General features: G+C 44.9%; 1 long non-coding RNA gene across 1 annotated transcript; it reads left to right on the plus strand.

Annotated features, from left to right (window-relative positions):
• Positions 1–893: 893 nt before the first annotated feature.
• LOC108446926 lies at positions 894–4,767 on the plus strand. Its single transcript, XR_001862267.1, has 2 exons — positions 894–2,741; positions 4,519–4,767. It is a non-coding gene; the product is annotated as an uncharacterized LOC108446926 (long non-coding RNA).
• Positions 4,768–9,177: the final 4,410 nt, after the last annotated feature.

Below are 9,177 nucleotides of genomic sequence, written 5' to 3' on the forward strand. Positions count from 1 at the left end.
CAAAGGGCTGGGTAGAAAGGAATAAGGAAATAGAGGCCAGAGCCAACCCTCCAAAGCACTTTTCCTTGGTGACCATCGAGACAGGACATTAGGCAGGATAAGCCACTGTACAAATCTAGTTGGACAAGTCCTAAGAACTGCAGGCAGGCAGAAAAACTATCCCACAACTGTAATTTTAGATCTGGTGATGTTAGCAAAAGCTGGCAGACAGCTGGCTACCAGGCAGAGGCATTCAGCAAGAAAGCTGAGTGTGAAATTATATTTTTTCATTTCCTTGGAAAAACTTATTCTGTCCTACATATGGAGAGGACTTAAAGGAGCTCTATTTAATTTTATTGTTCTGCCCTGGAACACTGATTCTGCTTCCACTACCGGGGGGCCTCCTGCTCCTCACTTGGCTGGGTTAGGAGTCCAGGGGCCTGGAGCAGGGACACCAGAGGTGACAGTCTGAACAAAGCCACCACCAGCAGCTCCCACTTCACCCTCCTGCTCCTGAAAAGGTGAGTATTGCTGTGCTTTAACATTATCCAGCACTGCTTAGGAGGATGTCTCAGATATTGTTCATGACACCAGAAGGGTGAGGTGCCCTTCCAGGGGAGCCCTGTGGTAGCTGGTGTGGGGTCTGTAGCTCAGACCCAGGAAACCATAACCGGTCTGGAGAGATGGTCCCGCGAGGAACCGCCTTCCCAGGGTCCGTGTAGTTCTCCCTCAGCCACCAGAGTGCCTTTGCAGAGGGGCTACCAGCTCTTTAGTGATTCTCAGCTTGTGATTTCAGCTCTTGCTCTGCAGGGCAATCTCCAGGCCAGACCAGGAGGAGAGAGACGGGAGGCTCGTATAGCGATTTCACATGGGGCAGCTTTATTAGCCCGCACCCCGCAAAGGGACGAGCTCTCTGATCCCACAGGGGCTGAGGGCTAGATCTTACAGGGGTACAGGGGTGGGTGTGAGAGGGTAAAAGCCAATGGGTTACAAAGGATCTGCATAGGTTCTCCAAGAGGATCCCGGGTCTGTGTCCTCTCTCACCGTAACTGAAGGGTGGCTGCCTTTTCCAGAGGGATTCTGCTGGGAGGTTGTGCAATCTCCTTATCTCAGCAGGCCTCCCTCCAGGGCAGAGGCTGGGCATACCCCACAGAACCCCATGGCAAGGACAGCAACGAGATCATTCTGAAGGTCCCTTCCAAGCCCAACCATTCCATAACTCTACGATTCTACGAAATTCAAAGAGGAGCTGAGTCCCCTGGAGACACCTGTACGTCCCAAACCAGCCCTTCAAGCTTTACAACCTGATGTTCTGCACCTGGCAAAGGCAAACCAGAGGCCCCACCCACCCCCAGCCTCCTTTCATTTCAAAGCAGCTTCATTTTCCAAGCTTTGCTAGTCCTTCCCCAGCATCCTCGGTAAGGTGGGTTCCTGCCTAATTCTTTCAACTCTGCTGTGTTTTTAATGCTCCGTGTTGGGAGTGTGTTTGTGTGTGTGCAGGTGTGACCCAAAGGGTGCTGTGCTCTCCGTTCTGTGCCCATCCTGCTGTGCAGAACAGCTCTTGGGGAGCTCTCAGCTAATCAGTGTTATGCACTTCAAGGCTCAACCCTCTCATTTTACCTGCTGGGAGGCTCAGGCATGGCTGGCAGTGATTGGAAGGAACACAGTGTTTTGATTGCTAATTGTTCTGGGGAATGTTGCCCTTTACCTTTGGAAGTGCAGTTTTTGTTCCTGATTTTGGACTTGTGGCTCGTAGGGTCCATGACCATGGGGGGTTTCACTCCTTGTGCAACATTTCCAAAGCAGAGCTGGATTTGTTGGCTATTTTTGCTATTTTTATCTGCCAGACAGCCTCTGCAGCCTTTTTACTTTGGAGTACTTATGATCCACGATATGCTTGGAGATTACTGTGTGCCTCTTGAGACTCAGAAAAGGCCAAAAAATAATGTCTAAAATTTTGTGGGAGGAGCTGGAGGTTCTCCCTCTGAAATTTCAGAACCCAGCAGCGAGGAGTGAGTGTGTGTCCCTGGGCTTTTCCAGCACCTGTAGCCATCGCAGCCCCAGGAACATCAGCAAAAGGCTTCCTCAGGTGCTGGTGGATCACGGTGATCCATGACCCTGGACGGTGCTTGGTGCTGTCCTTACCACCTTTGTAGCACTTTTGCTGTGTTCCTCACTGCTCTCCTGCTCCTTGCACCCAGATGGGAATGGCACTGCCTGATTTACCATTTGTTCATCAATAAGAGATCCCTTTTTAGTTCAAAAGCCTGATTGTTTACCAAAGCATTTCACAATTCCCCTCATAATTTGCCTAGAAATTAGGCTGTGTATGCATAGCAGGAAGCCAAAAGCATCTGCCCTGCTGTTAACACAAGAGCCCACCCCCACAGTGGATAAGAACTCCAACAGGAAATAAATCCAGAAGGTTTATCGAGAAGGCTGCAAGGGGAGAGGGCTCAAGGCAAAGTCCCCTGGAAAGGAGAGGGTCTGAGAGTCCTTTTGGCCGAGCAGGTGAACACCTCACTTGCACTCTGACATTATCTTGCTTTCCCAGGCTTGTGGCAGGATGCAGCAGGCTGTGCAGTGGGCACAGGGAAAGGTGACCTGGCTGCAGCCTCACCGTGAGCCCCAGCACCCACCCCAGCTGGCCTGGTAACTGGTGTCTGGCCTGGTAATTGGTTTCTGACCAGTTTCCTGGCTCCTTCCTGCAGTCTGGGTCTCTGTGAAAGGTTCTGTGAGGTTGGCAGCAGTGGGCAGAGCAGGTAAGGACACCAGGAAGTTTCCTGATGGTCACATAAGAAAACAATCAAGAGTTTTCTTGCCCCACATTACCTCCAGACCATCGTGCACCATCAGTAACACCATGGGAAACTTCCTTCAAACCCTGTGTTGAGCTCTTTGATGTCTTTCTCCCTGCTGCCTTCATGCTGCTTTTCCCCACACATGGGGAGCTCCTTCAGTCCTTGTCCAAGCACTCAGGTTCCTCCATCTCTTCCAAGGGACACCTTGGGCTGCATGGTTTGACTTCTAATTCAGCACAGCATGTGTCTGGTGGCAGTTCCTCCAGCCTTGGTAGCCTCTTTCTGTGCAGGTTCTCAGCTCCTCTGGGATCCTTTGGGTGGAAAACCCTGCTCCAGCCTCCATGACACAGGACACAGCCTTCCAGTGCAGCAGATCCCTTCTCCTGTGAGCACCACAGCACCATGTGAGCTGCCTAGGGAAGCACAGGGAAAGCACATCTGTGCTCACCCAGTGTGGCACAAACTAATAGAGAGGGGAGAAAAGATGCAGTCTGAATATTATGCCTGAATTTTCTATTATTACTGTATCACTGTGTCAAAATTGAAAGCAGTGTAAGATTTCTCAAGAGGAGCCATCCATAATGCATTGCAGAGCTGTGTGTAGGTGTTTCATGAAATGTATTTTATTCAAACCAGTATATACAACACTAACATTATTGAAAGAAATTGAAGGCCCAGTCTTCTCTCCTTAAAATATTCATTATTCATGTTATAGTCCTTTAACAAAAACTAAAGCCAAATACATATTCAATTTATTTTTTCCCCATTCAGACTTACATGCTATTCATCTCTAGTGTCCAATGGAGAAGAAATTTCTTCTTATTATTCCTGTATTAGCTTCTGACAGTTCAATTTCTCTGAGTGCTGTGCTTGAGACAACGCTTAACAAATAGCCATAGAGGTAATTGCTCTGGTCCAAATTTCTTGCCAAATCTTGTAGATCTGATGTAGATCAAAGGCAGTGGAATGTTGTCACGTTCAGATCCAGCCCTGGCAGCTGCCTCTGTGAGGCCTTTCCTTCTGATAAACATTATTAGAATAACTTTCAACATATGCAGTTTTCATTCCTTCCAAATCAGACCTTGCCAAGGTATTGTGCCAGAAATGCCCTGCAACCTTGTTTCTGTCTTTGTTTTGCATTCACAGAAATTATGAGGGTATCCAGTGGGTTTAAATTGCTGTTTCCTTCCAGGTGACTTTTTGGAAGAGAGATCATCTCACCAGTTCCTATAATTTACCAGCACTCTGAACACCCAAAGAGTGCCTTTCAAAGGAGGTTGTACAATGACTTCATCCCCCAACAGTTCAAGGCTATCCTTCACAGTGTGCATTTCCTGATGAGAGTTAAAGGACTCCTTTGACAAATTCCCTCCTGGAAATCTGTTTCTTGCTTTACTTTATTTTTGCCTCTCAAGCATATTTCAGCCCAAACTTCTTCACGAGGTATTTCTGTTAAGAGCAGCAGTTTGAAGTGCTTGGCAAGACTGGGAGTCTCCTGGGCAAAGCACTGTGTGTTCAGACAGCCAAAGCTGCCCTTTCCCAGGGTTACAAGCTGAGAAAATAAAGAAATTCAACAGGGGAGAAAGGAAATTTCACCACTTTAGAGCAGGGAAACTGAGGCAGGGAGAGATTAAGGGCCACTGTTCTCAAATTGCATTTAGAATTCCAAGCTGCCTAGTTATTTATTTTAATGGAATCTAAATTATTTCTTTTTTAATGGTGACTAAATTATTTTCAGGATCTAGGACTCCAGTGGGCCATTTTTCTCAGGAGGCTTCTAGGAGAGGTGGAGTGTCACAGCGAGCCCTCAGTTTTAATCACAGGCTCATTAGCCCTGCTGCAGACTGCCATAATTTTGCTTTGTCCCCTTCAGTGGGATTTTGTGTTCCAGAAGATTTTGCCTGTGATGAGCTACTATTGATTTTTCCAGGGTACAATTAATCTTGCAAGCACTTTTAAAATAAATTAAAAAATCCTCTGGATTATAAACATGTGTCTGTGCCTTTGTACCTCTGAAATCCAAGCTGAAAATGCTCTGTCTCCTACCCAGCCCCTCTCCCTCACCTTTCCCTTTGCTAGGTGCACCTGCATCTATCAAATAAACACAACAAACCCTCTGGCAGCAAGGGCTTAATTACAGGATCTCCAAAGGGGCAGGAAGGCAAAAAAGAGACAGAAAGACAAAAAAGAGACAGAAAGATAAAAGGAGACGCACTCCTGGACTGTCCTTGCCCTGCTGGCCCAGCCCTGGGTGTTGTACAGGAGTGGTGATCCACTGTGCAGGACTGACAGTGCCTTCAGTGCCAACAGCACCTGATGGGGAGCTGGATATGATGGAGAAAAATTACTTTTCCACTGGGAACAGTGGTTACAGAGGTGTAGCACTTACTCCAGTGTCTGGAAAAAGCAGCTAATGCATGTCCCAGAGCATGAGTGAGGAAGACTCTTCGCTTTCAGAGGGGCCCTCAGTGCCCTTGGCTATGCAAACTTTATTTGCCCACAAGTCCAAAGCCAGGATCTTGCTTTTCCTCCCTCTTTCAGTCTAAACACGAGCAGGAAAAATGTCTGTCTTGAATTGCAATGGAAATATTAAATTTATACATAAAAACCAGAGCTGGTGGGCAAAGCATTAACGGGTGTGGGCTGAGAGCAAGTGTCCATTGCATTCACACACCAGAGTAATGCCTGTACAACAGCAGTGGTACAGACTCTTTGTGGTCTTCTTTCCCCAAAAATGATTTAGGGACTTCTCTAGTCCCCTCTGTGAAGCACAAATGCCATTGTGGTTCCCAGTTGCTGTCAAACTCTGTTGTCACTTGAGTGGTGCCAGGCTTTAGCAAACGTTGAATTGCATCTGTTACAGGTGGAGGGAAAAAATGTGGGGTTCTTTAATAGAAAAAAAATATTATGTGAATATAATATATGCCATCCATTTTTTCAACTACTAAAAATCAATGGGATACACAAAACTGGGTGGAAGTTTTGTCCTTAGTTGTTGTTTTTTCCCCAGAAAATCCATGGAATTTTTGAGTCTAACACCGCTTGGGAAAGTCTGCTCAGAGCTGCAGTAAGGGCTCATTTGTACAAGACCAAATGTATCTTCTAAATCTGTCTGTCTGACAGGAAGTAAAGCTTTAAAAAATAATTAAGATTTCTTACAAGTGCCTCATTCACAATAGAATTTCATAATATAGTTACATTAAGAGGAAATGAATGCCACTCATTTGAGGCTATTACCACAAATGAATTAAATGACCAGATACCTTTTGGAGACTGGCTTTAAGACCTGGATTCTGCTCCCAAATGGAGCAGTTCCAAAATGCTCTGTTAGTGCCATGGCACACGAACAAGGTGTGTAGTACCCAGGTTCTGGTGGCCAGGTCAGGAAGACACCACTCCATATTTAATGAGTGTGTGCTGGTACAGCCTACACCTCATTACCAGCAGCTCTTGGCAGGGGGAAAGCAGCGACTTTACGGCACAATAAACCAAATGAAAAGATGTTGGTTTTGAAATAACAAACCTGGAGTGGTCCCAACAGCTCCCAACCTGACCCTCCTGAAATCAGGAGAAGATGAGCACTGAGCAGATGTCCTGGCTGGGATGTGCACGACTGGATCCGCTGCTCTCTTGGCTCTATTTCTTCTCCAATAAGCTGTTCTGAAAAGCAGGTGGATAAACAGTGTATTGAATCAGCTATACCTGATTGCCTTGGCTAAAAATATTTACTGAATCACACAACTGGAGTAGTGTTGGTAGTTGAGCTGGTATGAATTACTCTGTATTTAATGAGAATATTTTGCTTTTCCTCGGAGAATCCCAATGCTTATTTTTAGGGAACCTTTTCCTTTAACTTAAATATCAAACCTGCTCCTCAGCAAGCCAAAACCCTATCCAGAGAAAGGTAATGGCTGCTCTCAGCTCCTCCCTGGAGGGATTTCAAAAACATGTAGATGAGGCACTTGGGGACATGGTTTAGTGGTGGCCTTGGCAGGGCAGGGGAATGGTTGGATTTGATGTTCTCAAAGCCCTTTTCCAACCTAAATGATTCTATGATTCAAATACAAAGAAACGTTTTTATTTCTTTCCTGGCTTGCTAGAGCCTACTCCAAGCAGCACAGCATTTCTGGGGAGCAAGGCAGTCAAAGCTGGAACTCAATTTGTTCAGAACACTGGGGTTTGTAAGAGTAGCTGAGTTGTTTTGCAATAAATTCTTTCAGCTTAAAAATTAATACCCAGAGTAAATACCTCCTTATGCACTTCTCCTTTGTGTGCAACCCATCAACTTCAGGATTTATAACCTTCTTAACAATTAATATCCAATCTCCTTGCAGTAGCTTCTCATTACAGTCAGCTTTTGTCTTCACACCTGAAGGTTTTTTAAATACCATTTGCTGGGTGTTCTATGATTTCCTGATAAAAGCCATTAAGCCTGAACCTTGTCACTATTTCTGCAAGGTGATCACTGTACTTCAGCCCTGTGCTTTGATATTACCATTACTGCACAAAAGAGATGCTAATTCCTTAGCTGTGTCTGCTCAACGCACAGAGGAAGGGTTTTCAAACAAAGGCCAAATAAATAAGTAAAATACAGGTTGACATGGAGACCAGTTTATTAGCTCAGTAAGTGCATCTGTAAATAAATATGTCTCTTGTGTTCTCTCAATATTTGAAACAAGATGATGCAGAGAAGGGCACAGAGCCTACAGCCCTGTGAGGCTTGGCTGCTGCACAGCCATAAAATAGAATAAAATAAATATATAGCTGTTGCTTCTCACTTCAAGGATAAACTGTGTGAAAAGGTACATAAGGGCCTGCAATCAGCTTCTTAATCAGACTTAAATAATAAAATAAAAAACCCCACAAACATCCAGACAACCTACTTGTGTGTAACTGATATGCTTGATTGGTGAGAATTATGGGCAGTAATCATATTATCATTTCCATTAAATTTTTCTCTTCCACAGCTTTTATAACTCAAGTGATTCATCTAGCAGATGAATATACAGACACAGACAAATACTTCAAAATGGTTTTTGTGAGCTGTTTATGTTTAATTTGTCACACAACACGTTCATCTCCACTAATTTTCCAAGAGCTGGAGTTGTTATTACCAGCACGAAGATATAAAGAATGCCAAGACCATGGGAGCTGACAGGGAAGGAAAAGCCAGGAATAGGAAGAGGAGGGTAGGAAATAGCAGTGTCTGTATCACCTACTGAAGGAAGGGTGCAGTGGGAGAGGAAATAAAAAGGAAGAATCGTTCTGAAGAAGAGGGACCAGGTTTTTCACAGCTGGAAAAATGGGAGGGGTCTGGGGTAGAGGAGGAAATGACAGCAAAGGCCTTGGTCAGCAGTGCAGCTGGGCACAGGACACAAAGGTGCCTCAGCTGCCAAGACTTGAGGGTCACATCTTATTCCACTGGAAAGATCAATTCCCCAGACTGGCAACAAAACCACTGCTTTTATCCAGGACCTTTAGAGCTGAAGCCAGTGATGCTCCCTTACGCCTCAGAGAGGGGGGAAGCTCGACAAGTGGAAACAAACATTTTGTTCTCTTTTGTGTGAAATATTCCTAGAGCATTATTAATTTCTGATGATACTTGCAATCAGCAGAACTCATTCATTTTTTAAGTTTCACTTAGTTGCCGTGAATGGATCTGTTTCTCAGCTGGGTGGCTGCATTCATTTTGCAATAATGGTATTTGTTTGACATCTGAGAAATTAACAATGCAAATGCCTCCATGTCTTCGTAGCACATTTAAAATAAAATATCTTCTCACACTGAATTGATGGCATGACTGTAAAAAGGGCTCCATAACAGTCAAAATATTTTTCAAAACCCATTATAATGCGAAGCACTTGCATGTGATGGGATTGTTTCTTGGAGCCAGGCTCTATCCACACTGTCCAGATGAAGGGAAGCCTGGGAATCACGGTGTGACTCTGTGGAAGGGTTTTAGCCCTGCTCCTAGGGCTCCTAGGGCAGGCTGCAGTGGGGTTGCATGCCCATGGAATCCTGGGCACTTTGAGAGTCTTGCACTGTTCCACCTCATGGTTCAGATTCTCGCTAATGCAAGAGGTATCCTGACAGTAAATGTACTGGGGTTTACCCTTACATTTAACAACTAGAAGTCTGGAAATGTTCAATACTAGAAGTGGAAAAGACAAGAAGAGGAATAAAAAGTAAATTGCAGGCATTGTGCCCACAAAAAAAATCCAATTATCTTTAATCCAATGTAATTTTTGTTTTATTTTGGTGGTGCAGGCTGAATGTGGTCTGTTAGTACAGAGAATTAATAATGCATTACATTCCTGCCCTGGCTGACAGGAAGACATGATTCCTACTGCACATCTTTCTGTTGACCTCCTGTTCCTATAACCCATTTATGCCTGCT

Source organism: Corvus brachyrhynchos, unplaced genomic scaffold (assembly GCF_000691975.1).
Source record: "Corvus brachyrhynchos isolate BGI_N302 unplaced genomic scaffold, ASM69197v1 scaffold125, whole genome shotgun sequence".
Taxonomy (NCBI): domain Eukaryota; kingdom Metazoa; phylum Chordata; class Aves; order Passeriformes; family Corvidae; genus Corvus; species Corvus brachyrhynchos.